General features: G+C 36.3%; 1 non-coding gene and 1 pseudogene across 1 annotated transcript; both read left to right on the forward strand.

Annotated features, from left to right (window-relative positions):
* The first annotated feature begins 14790 nt into the window (after positions 1-14790).
* LOC138820342 (U6 spliceosomal RNA) lies at positions 14791-14887 on the forward strand (annotated as a pseudogene).
* A 3954-nt stretch (positions 14888-18841) lies between these two features.
* On the forward strand, positions 18842-18948 carry LOC138820340 (U6 spliceosomal RNA). Its single transcript, XR_011369837.1, has one exon. It is a non-coding gene; the product is annotated as a U6 spliceosomal RNA (small nuclear RNA).
* The last annotated feature ends 211 nt before the right edge of the window (positions 18949-19159 follow it).

A 19159-nucleotide genomic window follows, 5' to 3' on the forward strand; every position in this document is an offset into this window, starting at 1 on the left:
ACTCAGGGTGGAGGAAGTGCCCTTGGACTGGAAGCTTGCACCATGGCCCCCGACATTGGGGGTAGGGTGCAACTCCCAGTCCAAAGAAATGGTTGCCCTTATGACATGGACTAGCCGAGATGGAGAACAGGGAAAGATATGCCCTTTAGTGGCAAATAACCTCACTGCCAATTTACTAGGTTAAGACATGCTAAGACAAATGGATGCCGTGATCACTACAGACCATGGAGCATCCTATGATGATATCCTGGATGGGGAAGAAGCACAAAGGCTTAAACAGGATCTAGAAAGAGTTAAGGAAAGGGATTTTTTAAACTTTCATAATTACCGAGAAGATCAAAGGGGACCCGCTCAGGTGCACCACCAATCCTAAAGGCCACTGCCCGCCGAGTACCTCCCATTAGGTGGAAGCCGGGAAGTCCAATCTGGGTGGAGCAGTGGCCATTGACCAAACCTAAACTTGAAGCCCTCCACCTTCTGGTGGAGGAATAGATAAACCTAGGGCATATTCACCCTTCCATAAGTCCTTGGAACACACCCAAATTTGTTATTCAAAAAGCCTCTGGGGCTTGGCTGATGCTCCAAGACCTACCTAGGGTAAATGAAAGGATGAAGCTAGCAGGAATGCCCCTAAGAGACATGCCCTGGACTCCTGCTATACCTTCAGAATATATCTTGGTTGTGATTGAAATTAAAGATTTTTTTTTTCTATCCCTCTGCATCCATATGACTGTGAGAAGTTTGCTTTCTCTATATCTTCTCTTAATTTTTCCCAGCCTGATCGGAGGTTTGAATGGACAGTGCTGCCACAGGGAATGGCCAATAGCCCGGCCTTCTGCCAACAATACTTGGCCACAGTTTTAGGGCCTGTGCTGGGTTCAGATACCTCCCTTGCCTATGCCTACATGGATGATATAATTCTGGGGCACCAAGACCCAAGCTGCCTAGAGGGCCTTCTGGCCCATGTTCTTGCCATATTAAAAAAGTTTTTTTTTTTTTTTTTTTTTTTTTTTTTACCATAGCCCTTAATTAAATTCAAAAGGAAGCTCCTTTTAAGGTCCTCGGGACCCTAAGGTGCTCGGGACCCACTTTACCTTGACTCAGGCCAGCTCCCTTAAGCCATTGCTGGATATTCCAGCCTTTCTGACCTTAACCCATCTTCAGAGTCTTTTAGGGGAAATCAATTGGCTGTTGCCATGGGTTTCTGTCCCTAAAGGTAGTCTTGTGCCCTTATTTGCCCTGTTAAAAGACAGGACACCACAAGAAGTTATTACAATTACAGACAGCCATAGGGCAATATTTTTCCAGTTCCAAAAAGCCCTGGATAAAGTTTCTCTAAAGAGGAATTCTATTAATGAGACCATTTTTCCCTTTGGTTATTTGCAGGTGTCATGTTAATTTCTGCATTTTTAACTCAAAGTGGGGAGCCATTAGAGTGGGTTCACACTCGCCTGGGAGGCACACCTCGGGTGTACACTCAAGCAGACCAACTTGCAGATGCTATTGTGAAGGGAAGTATGCAAGCCCAAAGACATTATGGACTTGACCCTCACTCCATTGTTTTTCCTTTTTGGATGGCATATGTTGAGTGGCTCAATCGAGCCAATGCTCGTCTTGCTCTCTCCTTGGAGGAATTTCTAGGCCAAATTGACTGCCATTATGGGCCATCCAAATGGACTGTCATTTTATGGCGATTTCCCCTCAAAATGCCATCTCTATTTTCTTCTATGCCTATTCCTGGCGCCCTCCATGTTTTTACTGATGGAGGTAAGGCAGGCTCTGCGTATGCAGCCTTTGAGGAGCAACAAAAGACACTGAGCCAACAAAGATTTCAACCTTGTCAAGGGTCAGCACAATATAAAGAAATGCTGGCCATAATTATGGCCCTTCAGGACATTCAAAACCCCTTTAATTTGTATTCTGATAGCCTATAAAACAAAAAAGGGGGAGTTAGCCCCCATATAAAGTTACAGAGAGCTTTGTTTACCACTAACATTTTAAATTTTTCAAAAGAGGCAACTGAATCCAGATTTCAGAAGCACTGGGGACAACTAAACCCTAAGCCCCAAGTGAAAGTCAGGTGGAAGGACCCCCTGACACAACAATGGAGAGGACCTGACTCCCTAGTTACTATGGGCAGGGGATTTGGATGCGTTTTTTCCATAGGGGAGACAGCCCCCATTTGGATACCTGCCAGGAACCTTACGTTTTAACTCATATCCTCTATACAAGAGGATGCCTAAGAATAAGCTAACCAAAAAGGAAAGAAAAACCGGCCATGGCCGAGGCTTGTGTTTAAAGAGAAAAGCCAGAAAGACAATTACTAACCATCCCCAAGGGCAACCAGCCCTTGAGAAGCTCTTGTGTTCTCTAACAATTGCAAATGGCAATACTCCAACTGTTGGCTATCCTGACTCTCCAAATCCTGGGAACGGCCCTATGGAATCTGCATCAACCTCAACAGGTGACCTGGGCAGTGACCAACGCTGGCAATGCAGAAATCGTCAATAGCACCACAAGAGAAGCTGTCCCTTTGACCTGGTGGCCTGACCTTCATTTTGATCACCACCCTATGGACTGTTTAATATTTTTGTAGGAGTTAATTATTTTAATGTCACCTGTTTTAATTGTTCTTTTACTAATTGCTTGTATAGCGGCATTGAATCCGTACTTATTGTTAAACAACCACCTTTTGTTATGCTTCCAGTTTAGATCTTGTCCAACCCTACAGGCAAATAGCTGGATTAAACAATCCCGACCTCTGGACTCTGAAGTGGCAAAGACTGCTATCCTATCCTTCACTAGTGTTAAAGGGCTAGTAGTGACATTTCCTGGCCTAGTAATGCTTTTTTCTATGCCTTCCTTGCATTATACGTGCATTGCAAAACTCTCATGAGCTTAGCCAGCCATTTATCAAGCTCCAAGTGAATGAATTCCCCCCCTCCAAGAGGAATCGCAGCCAGAGACAGGTAAGAGGGTGTGTCAGTCTGAGCAACCTAAGACAGGGCCTTCAGCTTCGCTCTGAAGAATTTCCCAATGACAGTTAAGGCAGACGAGGCGATCCACCCAATCTAAGACAGGCAGGTTCACTTCTTTAAACAAAGATGGGGGGGGAGAGGGAGATGATGTTGGGAGCCATTAGGAGCTGATAGTAAATCTCAAAGGTCATCTTGACCCCTGTGCTAGCTTAAAGGCACATACAAGGAACTGGCTTACTTAAAAGACACCAGGAATTAATTGAACTGCTTCGGACATTTCTAACTGTGGTGGGACTGATGTTTATTACTGTGCTAGGTGGGGATGTGAGGTAACTGGGACGGGCTCTTGGATCATGTACAAGAGCCCTCCCTATCCTTGTCTGTCAAATCTCAACCCCAGAGTTGCCTGGAACCCCCTGTGTAGCCAATGCTATCCTTACCAATGTAATCCTGTTAAAACAACCATAACAGAGGAGGGAAAAGCATAACTAACTGGGGGGTGGGTCTACCATTAAAACAAAAAAAGGGGGAATCTGTAGAGCACATGGGCAGCAAAGATGGCACTGGGAGAGAGTAGAGTGGGCAGAGCCCAATTGACCTTCCGATCAGTGCCTAACCAGCGTGTGTAGGCTTAGGGTCATATAGGGTGTGATCTTGAAAGTGATTGGTTCCTCTTCCTCCCATGCCATGCCACCGCCCTTTTTTGGCTTTAAAAAAGGTGGCTCTCTGTTAATAAACAAGTTTTCTACCTGCTGGATTTGGCTACCCGCTGTGTCTGATTGTCTCCTGGGCTGAGGGAGGCTGGGGAACAGGTGAGCACCACACTTACCTTTCCTCCGCCGCGTCCATCTTTCGTGGGATGGACGAAGACACACCACACCTATACAGATGGCAGAGGATGCTAATGAAAGCGTCCCATAGGTTGAGTCATTAATGTAACCAAATGGAAAAAAGAGTATATATTTATTGCTAATTCAATTTTTCTGAAAAGCTGCAATGTCATCATTTGGTTCAAATTTCTATTCTTTGGCTACATAGTGTCATTCAGTGCACATAAATGCCAATATGAGCCAGGAACTGGTGGCTCATGCCTGTAATCCTGACTACTCAGGAAGTTGGGATCTGAGGGTTGTGGTTCACAGCCAGCCTGGTCAGGAAAGTCCAAGAGACCCTTATCTTTAATTAACCTCCAGAAACCTGGAAGTGGTGCTTTAGCTAAAGTGGTAGAGCACTCAACTTGAGATGAAGAGCATAGAGATAGCACCCAGGATCAGAGTTCAAGCCCCACAACCAACAAAAAATGTGAAATATGACTTTAATTTTCCCCCAAAGGAACGACAAGTTCTTCCCAAGCAGAAAAAAATAATTCCAAAATGATTCAGTGCACCTACTTCTGCTGAGTTACTTAAGTTATGGCTTTTTTTTCCCTGACATAGTTTTTTCTTTTAAAAATTGTCAAATATTAGGTTTATAATAAACTTCATGTAATATTTCTTTTTTCAAAAGAGAAATCAATACAGTTGATGTCACTTAGCTATCTTACTATCTTAGTTCAATGCGAACCCAGGCAGGAGAGTCTGTCAACCTCTTATCTCTAATTAAACACCAAAAAACAAGAAGTGGAGTTTCGGCTCAAGCAGTAGTGTACTAGCTTTGGGGGCAGGTGTGCAGGAAAGACAATTGTTCAGGGACAGGATCCAGCCTCTGGGTCAAGCCCCAGATCCAGCACAAACTAAACGAACAAGCAAAGAAAAAAATCCTAGATATTTCTTTGAGACCCTCCTTAAAGGTGCACTAGTCTGAAAAGAGGCTACTTTTACTTATCATACTCACTGGATCCTGCTTTTTTGGAATCTTTATTGCTCTGGAGAACTCACGACCAGATTAAGGAATTGATAAATGTCTCCTGCAACAAGAGAATCTCATGGGTGAAACATCCATCCATAAGACACTTAAAACCTCCATGTCTTTGTTTCTTTGCTGTAGAACCCTTTTCAAACAACGTTATTTCCTTTTGTTCTATGCTGGACTTCACATGGCACATTATTTCTTTTTGTAATCCTCTCAACTAGAAGTTTACAGAAAAGTTTTATATGAGTATAGAACACACTCAAAAAAGTCAGGGACAGAGTTTCCTTCAAACCTGGGGATTCTTTACTTGTACAGAAAAAGGAAAGCACAAGTTAACATGAACTTTGTTATTCCTCTATGTTCATTTCCTTTCCTGGGATCAGTTTCCACATCCATTAGCAGTTACCTCCAGTAACAATAGATAATGCTGCCGGAGTTATGATGAATGTTTTCTCGCTTCACTGAAATAACAACAGGACACCTTTGGACCTGAGGTAACACGTCTTTCAGAGACAACTTAGTAAAGAGAAAATATGAAATTTATGTTGCATATAAATACCTTATCAATGAGTACATTGAGTTCAAACTTTGTAAGTTCTCCATAAATTAAGGCGAATTTTAAATGGGAAGGTTCTCAGATCATTCTTTTTGTGAGTGCATATGTTGCGCATTATTTCCCAGGTGTACATGCATTAACAGTAAGGGAAACAAGAGCAATAACAGGAGAAAGAGAAGTTCTGTGTTTAAGTATAAGGGGTCAGTATACTATAAAAGACTCTACAAATAAGACAACATTGAAACAATAAAGCCAAGTCCAGTATTTCGATTTATGGGAGTGATATGGAGAAAGCATTACTCTCAGGTGGCACACGAATTATGAGGGCACTCCCTTTCTAAATCATGCTTGCTAATAAAGCAACTTTGTAGAAAGAAGAATGGAAGTATAATTCTGCTTCCAATGAAAGTCAGATATAAGAGCATGGACATAACAGGAAAAAATATTCCATCTCGAGAGAGCAGGGATTATACTAGCAATGAACTGGTGGATAAGATAACATTTCTTTTTCTATCCTTTACTTATATATATTTTTTGTTTGTGGTGGTCTTGGCAATTGAACTCTGGGCCTGGGCACTGTCCCTCTGCTATTCCGCTCAAGGCTAATGCTCTACCACTTGAGCCACAGTGCTGCTTCCAGTTTTCTTGCAGTTAATTGGAGAAAAGTGTCTCATTGACTTTCCTACCTGGGCTGGCTTTGAACCCCAGTCCTCAGATCTCACCACCACCCAGCTTAGTATCACATTACTAATAGTGTACACTCAGCATATGTAATGTTTATGTTCATCCATCTTTATATGAATTTTTCAGTTAAAAATCTGGGCTACATTATAGACTTTACACTCACAAAAGTGTTTGTAGTTTAAAAGTTGATTCTACGGGATAAACAAAACCTAAGAATGTAAAGGAGTCTGGGAAGTTCAGTTTACATCCAGCCTGGACAGAACAGTTTTTGAGACACTATCTATAATTAACCAGCCAAAATCTGGATTGGAAGAATGGCTTAGGTGATGGAATATGAGTCATGAGCAAGAATGATGAATAAGAGCTTGAGGCTTTTGCATACATACATATTAACATACACATACACACAGAGGCAATTATATATGCACACATAAATACACAAATGAAGCAACTCTCAGAGTATGTAGAAAAGTTAGAAAACAATAGAAAATATGTCCTGAGTAAGACTAGAATCAAGTGATAATTTTTAAAATTAGAAAGTCTTCAAGTGAACTTTCTTCAAAAAAGTTTGAGAATATTATCTAGGTTGGGACCAGAAATAGTAAGAGAGTCAAGTAATCATTATTAAGGGGATCAGATCCATGGAGGAATGAATCAGAGACCCCGCAGGTGCATTTGAAAATGTTCGTATCCTGTGTCAAATGTTAGAATATCTTTGAAAATAGTACATGAACAGTCTGAGAAGTCTAGTGGATAATATCACTGGAGAAGTTCAGAATTGATAGTCTGTATCTAGATTAAATAAAACAAGAAACTAAACCAAGGCAGTGTGATACAAGGCTAGAATTCTAGCACTCAGACTAAGACAGGAGATTAGAGAGTGGAATTACATAGTGACACCTTCCATATACCAGGTAATATAATTTTGTCTTAATAAAACAAACCAAACAAGAAAAGAGTGCACAGTTGGAAGTTTGGGCTAATTTTGTCACTATGATTTGAGAAGTAAAGTTTCCTATTGCAATTTAACTCATATATAATCCTCAGTTGTGTTTTAAATGCAATCTTCATTACAAAACATTTCTAGATGCAAAATGGCTCATTATTCCCATGCAAAATTCCCATCCAAAGTTATCATAATTCTGTTGGATTCCAAAGAATTAATGCAGGATTACAAAAGCTTAAGCCCAGAGAAAAAGCAAAGTTCGACTAATGTAGGACTTTGTAGATCTTGCTAAATTAGAATTTAGATTTAAATTAAATGTTTTTAATTTCATATTCTATAGGATACTACAAAATTCTTTTTAATAGAGGGTTTAATTGACAAATTCACAAATGATTCTTGCATTCTATTTGCCTAGAATATTCTTTCAAGTGAGTTTTAATTAGAATTTAGTTAATAGATAATTCTAACAGTTCACGTATGAAATGATAATGTGAATAATATAGACACAGTTGCCAACAAATAGATTACATAAATTTATAAATTTAGAAAGACAGCAATTTTTGAGGTTGTGGTATAGCATGCTATAAAGAGAATAATTGTGTGACATCTTCTTTCTTCTACCTGCATGTAACACAGGAAGCAATTTCCTTAATTAGGCACCTTTGTGTACAATGAGAAAAAATACATAGGTTTGGAATTTGTTTTTGTTTTTGTTTTATTGGTTTGTCCTAGTGCTTGAACTCTGGGCCTGTATACTGTCTCTGAGCCTGTTTATGCTCAAGGCTCCTGCCCTTCCACTTCAATTTCAGTGCCACTTATGTCTGGCTTTTTCTGAGAAGTTTATTGGATATAAGAATCTACGGAACATTCCTGCCTGGGTGGGCTTTGAACTGTACTCTTCCGATCTTAGCATCCTGAATATCTATGATAGTTAAAAAAGTATAAATATAAATAATATTTGCAAGTATTTTGATCCTAAGAATACTACTGGTGGAAAAATGATACAGCCCAGTTTATTGTGGTGTTCTTTCCAGAACACGGAGGGCATCACATTAACAGAGGTGTAGTATTTTTTCACAATAGAGATAAGATATTCGTGATGTGAATTAAGGGAATTTTGAGGTACACCCTACATGTTGGAAACTGTTGGGCTAGGATGACTTTATGGCATAAATCTTGGGATTTATGGTCATAGAAATAATAGCTTACTCTGATAAACAATTGCTTACTCTTGAAGAATTAATTATTACAGATGCTTTATAGTTTTATCCTATACCAGAATGTGGCTATTTTTCTGTTGACTTCTCAATCTGTAACATCCCATTGGAAATTGAATCTATTGCAGAATTTCATAACATGCAAACAAATATGGAAAGTTCAGAATTTGAAAATCAGTAGTTATCAGTCATAGGAATTTTGAAGAACACATATATTCTCTCCTCTTAGCAATGTATTTTCTTTTAAAAGTTATGAGTTTCTATAGAATTACAATCTTTTTGGTTTTGGTATGAGAAAGTACTAAATTTATTCTTTTTTCAAAATATTGGCAAATATATTGTGAAAATATTGTCTAGTTGGATTCAAGTTGATGGTCCTCTGATTAAAAAGGGGTAATTAATTCAAATTAGATGCCAAATAGTATTGTTTTTTAAAAAGTTACTACACAAAGAATAATATTACTATACCAATACAGTGAAATTATATTTCATGCAGCTTATTTTTTAAATTTAATTTTATTGTCAAAGTGATGTACAGTGGGGTTACAGTAATTGTAAAGTAGTGAATACATCAATTTTCAAAATAGTTACCCCTCTCTCATTTTTCTCACAGTTTTCCTTCACCCCCAAACCCCTCACAAGTTGTAAGGTACATTTCCAACCTATTGTCTTGTGAGTTTTTCTATTGCATTGGTTTGCCCTTTGTCCTTTGTCTCACCATTTTGTTGTTCATATTCCCTTCCCTAATTAAGGTAAAGGTATACACAATACACAGGGTATCAAAATCAAATACAACAGGGGATAAACCATAAGGGAAAACCCCAAAGAAAATAGAAATCACATAGTACATTAAAAACAACAACTGCAAATAAATATCTGTTTCCATATCTTGGAGTTCATTTTGCTCAGCATCAGCTTATATGAACATATATAGGCATTACAAAACCACTGGAAAATAATATTTTCACGGACAGTTTATCATGACAACAATGTAAGTGTTTTTGATGGTAAAGGTGGAATTAAGATTGGTGAATTCTCAATTCTGATAAAGGGATTTCAAAAAAGTTAAAAAATTCTGACAGGTAAATTTTAACTGTTCAAATTTTTTAACAACTTTGCCTATTAAGAAAATTTAAAATTGACTGGAAAAATAGGCTTTCATGCAAAGAAATCCATGGAGACTAAGCTGAGAGGGAACAATGTGGGTGAAGATGGCTCATTTTCACAGTAAAATAACAAACCTCACAAACCTTGCTGTAAATCCTGTAGGTTCCCTTGAGAATTGTCCTTACCCAGGAAACATATTCTCACTGTGAAACAATGTTGTACTGGAATTTAAATTCAAATTTCTTTTTAAAAAGGCATCAAAATTTATGAATTGACTTTTAATTACCAAACAGTAATTCTCTGAAAAAGATGATTTGGGTCAAAATATTTAGGGAGAAAGTGCCCTCCACAATAAAAGCAGGTATTGGGTATACACTATTCTGTTTATAATAGTTTCCACAATGTCTTTGCATGTGAAGCACTGAAACACAGAAAAAAAAATCTGGTTGGATATCTTAAACCAATGATTTCTCATTTCTACGTAGCTCAAAAAATATAATATCCTTATTAACATGACATAGTGAAGACTTCTCTTATTACATAAGCCAAAAAGTTTTGGGATCAGAAAATAATTGAGCAAATAAGAAAACACATTCTTAGAAGCCCTGGCTAAGTGTATTGATTTCAGCAGTAGAGGGATTCCACAACTTTTTGAAATAGATTGTGTTAATATTTTTGCTACGTAAAGTGATTTTACAGAGCCTATTTGGCTCACCACAATGCAGAACAGATTGAGTGAAGACATGAAAATAAATTCCACATCCACATAAAAGAGGTTAAAAAGAAAAACCATGATGATGGAGCAGTGGGGGATGCCTTCTAGTCCTTCAGCTTCACGAGACTTGAAGCCAAGAAGCTGTGATTAATTGGAAATCAAGCAAGAGCTAAGAGGAGAACATAGAAGTAGGACAAAGGATTATTGTCCGTTGTAACAGACACTGTCACAAAGTATGGATGATTTAACTCTATTCTTCTCCATATATCTTGTTGAGCAAATGCAAGACCAAGAGAAAAATAATCTATTGAAATAATTTTACAAAGGATAACTTCACTGTTCCTCATATGGTATCTAAGGAGAGTCTTTTTATTGTGAAAAAAACTGTACAGAGGGGTTACAATTACATGGGCAAGATAATGAATACATTTCTTATCAAGCATTGTAGCTTCCTCCTTTGTTTCTCCTTCCCATCCCTTCCCAGACTCCCCCCTCACCCAAGCCTCCCCTCACCCACTAACCCCCCAACAAAGTTGTAAAGTTCGTTTTCGAAATGACAAATTGTACTTCTCATTGTTGCAATGGTCCACCTGTATCCATATTTAAACGACTTGTTTTTCCCCTTCCCCTCCACAAATTATACCGACATCAAATACAGTGAAAGCAGGGGTTATACTGTGGGAGAGGGACAGACAAAGCAACAAAGAAATAATCATATAAATGCATTAGAAACAAATGCATGAAAGAAAAAAAAAACATTTAAATACATATCTTATTGTTCATTTTCCTAACATCACCTTATCTGACCTTTTCTACTTGACTCATACATATACTAACTATTGAAAATAAGGGAAACCATGGGACCTATGTTTCTTTGGGCTTGGCTTACTTCACTTAACATAATTTTTTCTCAAGTCTAAGGAAAGTCTTAAGAGAGAAGATAAAAGTGGAGTATTCTTCGGTTTCCTCAAGCATCTTGTTAGCAAAATATATCTTTGAGGTTAGAAGTTATTGAATCAAAAAGTGGTGGAGTCCTTATTTTTGTGGGCACTTTAAATACAAAAGACTTTCAAGGTAAAAGAAAAAGTATAGCTAAATATTTGTGATCACAGCTTCTTGGACTGTTTTTTCAGAGACAAAGTTTTACATTAGAGTTTGTCCTCATTAATATAGATGTTGGGGTTTTGTGGCAACCAAATGCAAGGGTGAAGTTTAATGCACTCTCTTGGACAAGATAACAGCATGATAGAAAAAAAGGTAAATAATATTTAGTGAATTAGTTTGACTAATTACTTTGCCAGACAAAAAGGAAAGATATAATTCAAAATCACTTGATTTAAAAGAATGACGAAAGAGTAGTGAAGAAAGATGAGAGAAAATATAGAGGACTGTTCTGTCTCCAGTAGTGTAATGGGTGCTTGATCCGTTTCTTCCAATCTATCTTCACAAGCTATCAAGTGTGGCTTAGGACTGGAGTATCCAGTGCAGTGAAAGAGAAGTCACAGAAGAAAATATTTGCAGCAGATGCAGATGATTTATAACCTTAGAAAATCTATTTAAATCTGTTCAAAATTTTCTGCTACCCCAAACTTCCCTCTTTGAACAGTTTTGTTTCCTTTTCCCAAGACTACCCTTCATTAAATATTTAAAATTTTGAGAGGTCATATTTATCCTCTCTAGAGGTTGCTGTTTGCTTGTGATTTTTGTGTGTTTTTGTTTTTTGTTATGTTTTTAACTGAATTTCAAAATGTTGAGCAAGTGTATTACAATAAATGTCTATCTAATTGTCCAATGCTCCTGGGTCAGAATGACTCCTTCTATCATTCTCAACCAACCCCTTTTTCCAAGATTTATTTCAGATTTACCACTTCTTTTGTCACATGTGTACATTGAGTATTCTAGCTGTACTTGCCCCTTGTTCCATTTTTCATTCATTCTATGTTTTTACTATTATTCCTTTCTGGTTTAAACTTCCTGATAGTCATTCTGTTAAACTATCTGTTAATACTTTGAGAGGTTTATATACATTCCATGGAGTTTCAATCCTGCATATACTTGAATGTATGTCAGCTTATATTTCCATATTTCATTCATCTGCAATAACAATTTGCAAGACTGGAGATGTGCAGCCCCTAGACATGATAATATTCTCATTCATTTGGAAGATTAATCTTTAGTCAACAAGAAAGTTTAAAAATGGCTAAGAATGTATTCCTAGCTACCAGTTTTTATAAATGGCTTTGTACAAAGTTTTGTGATTATTTTATTTGATATGGGATAATATTTTCTACTACCTATAAGTTTTGGAAAAGAAGAAAACTAAAATTTACTACTATAGAGGAATATGATAGAAATAGAAGACAGATTTTATATTTGTCACATCTCTGATGAGTACCCATATTCAAGATTTAAAGTCTTATTTCATACTATGTTAGACAGATAGGGAAAACATAAAACAACATATGATAAGACAACTATTTGTGACTTTTTAAAATGTACCTTATTAAATGATGAAATTGACTTTAGTAGCTAGTGTTTGGGTTTGAATTATGGGAGGTTGATCTATTTAACACATTTCTGGAAGGCACCTACTGAACAAAACAAATGGTGGGAGGTACTATTTCTACACTTTAATGAATGGTTGAACGTGTTTGGCATTAGTGCTGGGTAAATAATTCATCTCTATTGTAACTTGCTCCCTACACTTGTAAAACTTGTAATGTCACTTATTATCATCTACTTGTCAAATGTTATTTCGGTGAATGTGATTTTAAAAAGTTTTGAAAAAGAATATATTTTCAGGAGATTAAATTTAGATTATCATTGGCTTGAGAATGATAGCATTTTACACTACAGAACCAAGATTTACTGTAGTACCAGTAGTTTGAAGCATTAAGGATCTTCTCAATTAATGTTTTTCTGAATTATAATTGACCTGTAAGTCAAGTTTTCCTAGCCTTGGTAGACCAATTATGAATCTATCGTTCCCAGAACAATTTTTTGGCCTACTTATACTGGACTGAAATCTTTCAATAATCATTAGGAGAGGGGTATTAAAAATAATTTTGTGACATTTGTGATCTTGTTCACTCATATGGGCTGGGCATCTGTAAGTTTAAAGTTGTAATTACTGTACTTTCTCTCAGATATTGTGATCTCATCTTTCATTTTAAGTTGTCTTGCATTTCACAATTGCTTACTGCTAATTCCTGTGCTGTAAGGAATTGGGGTCCCGAAATACTATAGGAAATGAGAAATTGAGATGGATTTTCAATTACTTTCTGTTGGCATGTTGCATGGGCCTAGGTGAGAAATCTTGCCCTTGTTATCTGATGATGTGGATAACTGGGACCTGGGATCCTAGGACCCTTGGGTCCTGAAGAAGAATAATACCTTGTAGACATCATATCAGCAAAATTTGGGTATAATCATTACGAATGCTTCAGAAATATGGAGAAAATCAGTTTGGGACCAGTGAGTTAAAACAATAAACAGAGTAGCAGCGTAAAATCCCTAATAGATTAGAGGAAAACTTTTTTTTTTTTTTTGCAATGTGAATTCAGAAGACCAAGAACACTTAGAATGTATCACAAGTTTATACCAAAGATATTGCATTGATATTTTTATTTCTAATATGTATTGTAAACCTAATTATTTGTATTCCAATACTATTTATTGGAATAAATAGCTATTTATTTGTCAAATTATCAATTAATTCTAGTAAGTTTCACTGTGTGAAATAAAATATCAACACATATAAATATAAAATGTATAACTATATGCAAGCAAAAGGCACACGTTTTGCAATATTCTGTTGTGGTTAGAGTATCAAATTATTTAAAGTATTTAAAGTATTATTTCATTATCTCTACCTCAGTGTTTGGTAGAGTTGGACCTAAAGCTTTACCATTTGAAGATTTACAGCCTAGTGGCAAGAGGAAACTCTTTGATTAAAACATTAACAATTTTAGGCCTAATATCGAGGAGAGACATATAGACTTCTCTTGTAACTCTGAAAACATTTGGTGATAGAAAGGCAGTAGTGTTAATTGCTGCCTGGTTGGATGGTAGACGGGCCAGAACATTAGTTAATCATGCATATGAACAATTTTTTCACCTTCTTGGCTTTAGATACTTTTGAAATATTAGGTATAATAACCAATTATATTTTGATAAAATACCTTCTAGTCTAAACATTTCTATCTGAACTGTTCCTGTCACTATAATCCCATGTAATTAAGATTAATTTTTTTCCAGTAAGAAAATCTATGCTGTCAGGGTAAGATATTCTGGTTCGTCTTTCATAAATGGAAGAAAGATAAAGGGTCAGGTAGACATTTGTGCCAATAAGATCTCATTTAGGAATTTTTAAGCTGCAGAACTTTAGAAGTATCTCTTAAGCAAGGCTTACTTTGAATCCATTAGCTCCACAAACTAACTCAGCTGAAAAATAAGTACTTGAAAAGCCATCACCTTTGGACCTAGCTTTAAATTCTTCAAAGTATGATGAAATCTAAAATGAAAAATACTTAAAATACTCATTAACAAAAAAATTGCAAATGTGAGCAATCTACCAAACAATATAAGTTTTTTTTCCAATATACACAGAATTTTAGAGAAGTAATATCAATAGCATTTTTAGGAACAATAAGGTTTCCTAGTTACAAATAGTCAACCAAGGATATATGCCTGTATAAAGATTGCATCATTAGCTACTTAAATTTAGAGGATACTAAATGCTTCAACAGCACGTCTACCCAAATTACAATACAAAGATTAACATGGCACTTGCACAAGGATGATATGAAAATTTGTGTAATATTCCATATTTTTCATTCTTCAGATGCAAGAAATGAAAAACAGTTATTAAAAATTGATTACAAAAATACAGTTGTAACGATACATGTAATTCATTGAATTGAAAGTTAGTTTGACATCAGTGTATTAAATCATCACCTTAGAAAAGCCTTTACATAGCATAACCTTTACAAAACATTTGAAATTAGATAACATTTTCATTTTATCCCAAAGAAATAAAATACTATAAGGACCTAGGGAAAAAAAAGGAATCTTAAACTGTTTCTATATGGAATGCTATCTGAAATGACACATTTATTAATGAACCTATATATTATGAAAAAATGTAGAATTAAAAGTATTATATCTAGGAGAGAATGAAATAGATTATGGATATTATACAAAAAGAATACAGATTACATTAAAATATCCTTTTTCAGACAAGAAATAGAAATATCTTTAGTTTCTGTATTACTCATTTCAACAGATAAGTTAAAATTATTTCTGATTATAAAAATCACAAACTCTGCAGACATCATTATTGATGTATACAAACAAATCTTGAATACATTTTGACATCAAAGTCCGGAAATTCACTTGGAAGAATAGCCTGGAATCCATGAATTTTTGAAGTAAGATATTAATGTGGCTTTTTGTGTGAAAATATTTTGTACGGACACAAAGTTGGATTGGCATTTTTGAAATTTAAGAAACTTAACCATACCATTATGACTTAGGAGAAAAATATTTGCAGCCTTCCACAACTTCAAAGAGGTAGTGATACATACTTTTCCTTTTGGCAATATCAAATGCAGCTTCTTCCAAGTTGTTCTTGACCTGGTTTGATATAATATTTCAATAGAAAGAGATCCCGCATACCTTTGTTATTTCTATTCCCAGCAGCAAGATACAAAGTTGTCAAGAGTTCTTAAGTTTGGGCATTGGTATCTGCATCATGATGAAGTAAGAAAGAAGCCACTCTGGTATTATTCCACATATAAGCACTATGCAGTGGTGTCCAGCCATTCACAGTTATTGCATGAACAACTGCCTTGAGCCAACAACTCATGGACAATGTCTAAGTGTCCACTGTAGGCTTCCTGATGAAGAGAGCTATAATCATCATCATCCCTAGTATTCACATGAGTGGCCTTTTTGGAAAGTAGTCCCTGCACTGTAGTAAGCCGATTATTTTCAACAGCCCAATGAAGAAATTTGCTTGGATACTTCTCCATTTTTTCTAGTAAATGATACCATTCCTCACTTTTTCATCTAGTTCCTTGTCTTCATCAGAATTGCCTAACTAGAGACTTTGAGTACCAGTGGGAATGAGGTGTACATGTTTTCCCCAATAGTTCACATTGGTTGAAGTAGTCAGAAAAATCCAGTGAATTTTCTACATCTATTTTTTCACCATGATTTTTTTCTCTTTTTTCATTTTTACTATTTGAAATTATTCTAACTGGAGAGTAGGGAATGGATAGAGAGCAGAAGAAATAAATGCAAAAACAATCTTCACAGAAGCAAATTCTCAGAGCTATTTCATGACTTTGAAAAGGATAAAGTGGCTGAAGTTAGTATAAATTTAGAAGTATGAAAATGGGAGGGGGGACCAAGATGGCAATGGGTCAGTAGGGAAACGCCACAGCTTTCCCCAACCAAAAAGAGAGTTCGAGTTCCTAAGCTTAATCTCCCTAAGAGACCGACAAAAACAAAAAGATGAACACCCATAGAAACACAGGAGGTGGAAAATAACAAAAAAGAAAGAGAGAAAAAGAACTTCATAACAGAGAAGTGCGAAGACTCCTCCCCCAATGCTTACTGGTGTCGAACAAGTCCAGCAGGGGCTGCTGGAGTCCCAGAGACAAAGGGGGCTGCCTGCAGATCACCCGCGCAGAAGGACTTAAGAAAGAAAGAAACAAAGAACTTCCACTCCTCTGGTCGAACCACTATTAAATAACCCCATGCTGCTGATCACATGTATGGTGTATATGTGTACACCATTATATGTTACAGACCGTGATAGACAATTTGCTCTAGGAAAGTTAGAATGAGTTTGTGACTTTAAATGAGCATCATCATCCCAAAATACCGTGAAAATTGGGAAACTTTGTAATCACTTAATCACAATTAAAAAAAAACACCAAAATACTACAAGTGGAGCTATGGCTCAAGTGGTAGAGCATGAGCCTTGAGCTGAATTGCTCAGGGACAGCTGCCAGGCCTAGAGCTCAAGCACCACACCTGACAAAAAAGAGAGAGAGAGAGATCTTTCATGTGATTGATTCTAACATATTTATAAAATTATGTCTTTATTGCTTTGTATGTCCCTCCCCTATGGTATAACCCCTGGTTTCACTATATATGAAGTTGGTGTATGTGGAGGGGAAGGGAAAAAAACAAATCCTTAAAACAGAGATACAGGAGGACCCATTTCAACAATGAGATGTACAATACTTTATGTCGAAAAAAGAACTTCACACCTTTGGTTGGGGGGACAGTGGGGAGGACACGAAGGGATGGGAAGGGGAAACAAATGAGGAGGCTACAATGCTTGATAAGAAATGTGCTCATTATATCTTACCCATGTAATTGTTACTCCTCTGTACAGTATTTCACAATAAAAAAAGTATAAAAATGACAAAAATATAAAAAGATATTCATATATTTCATTATATAACCCAAAGCAGAAAGCAAATATTGTTTAGATTATTTCTTAAAGCACAGTCTTTCAGGAGCTGGGAAGGTCGCTCAGTGGTAGAGTGTTTGCCTTGCATGCATGAGGTCCTGGGTTTGATTCGTCAGCAAAATATAAGAAGAAAAAGACAAAAGTGGTGCAGTGGCTCAAGTGGTAGCACCATCTTTGAGCTGAAAAGCTGAGGGACCGCACTCAGGTTCCAGAGTTCAAGCCCCACAAAAACAAAAACCAAACCAAAAAACTAAACAAAACACAGCTCTCACATTTGTAGCCTCAATTCTGTAAAGACACTGCTTCAGTCTAGGACTAAGATTTTAGGTGTAGACATTGATCAACACTTCTGATTCATATTTCTACTTTAGAAAATTTTAAATCAATATTTTGTTTCTAATTTTTCTCTTTGTACATTCACATGCACCTATAAAAAATGGTGTGGACATCCCAGTAACATTCTCAAAGTACCTCCTGATGATGAGTTATGAAAAGTTGTATTCTATTACAAAAAGGAAAACAATGCTACAAATAAAATAACTAATAATTAAATATTAATGGTTAATAAAATAAAAACCAAACACCAGTGTTTCCAGTTTTTGAAGTGTTTTACATATTAGATTTTACTATTTACTCATATTCCTGTACATTTAAAACTGACTAAGATTATGATGTTCACAAGAGTTTTGTAGGCTACGAGTAGCCTTCAAAGTTACCCACTAAGGTTACTCTTTCTTTATGGCTCATCTCATCATTTGTATATGGCTTATATCATCATTTGTTCCTCACTAACATGAAAAGGAAGCCCTCAAGTTTTAACCGAAACTGTGTAGTTAAAATCGTAACTCTTCACTGTTTCTTTACACAGATTTTGTAACTTCTCATAGTAAAGTTTCTAAAAACTCTGAAATGTTCATACTTAGTAGTATATGTCTGCTACCATAAATCTTAAATACTTTATGGAAAAGTTTTATGACCTGCCGAACAGTCTTAATTTTGGCATATATAAGCAAATGCCAAATATTAAACATATTTAAAACAATAAAACTTTTAACAAAACTTAGCACTTGCTACAGTGCTCATTATGACAGATGCCATGTATAGAATAATGAATTTCTATCCTTACACATCACTTGAACAACAAATATCTGGAATTATTTTGTTTTTGACATATCTAACTTGACTTTATTCTTAAATGTGTGCTTATTTAAGAAATATATGGTTCTAAAATTTCACGACGTCTTTTGAACTTATTTTTTGTTGAATTATCTACTTTAGAAAAATCAATTCCAAAATGTTCTGTGCTCAGTTTGGGAGCACATAAACTAAAATTGGAAAAATATAGAGAAGATTAGCATGACCCCTACGCAAGGATGACATGCAAATTGATGAAGATTTCCACATTATTACAACAACAGATGCTGGAGGGGATGTGGACAGAAGGGAAACTACTCCATTCTTGGTGGGCGTGAAAACTTGTTCAACCACTTGGAAAGAAGTATGGCGGTTCCTCAAAAGATTCCACATAGAGCTCCCCTATGACCCAGCAATCCCACTTTTGGGCATTCACAAAAATGATCAAACAAGACCACACTATAACTACCAGCACAGCTATGTTT

The sequence above is a fragment of the Dipodomys merriami genome, unplaced genomic scaffold (assembly GCF_024711535.1).
Source record: "Dipodomys merriami isolate MVZ:Mamm:240054 unplaced genomic scaffold, mDipMer1.0.p SCAF_863, whole genome shotgun sequence".
Taxonomy (NCBI): Eukaryota; Metazoa; Chordata; class Mammalia; order Rodentia; family Heteromyidae; genus Dipodomys; species Dipodomys merriami.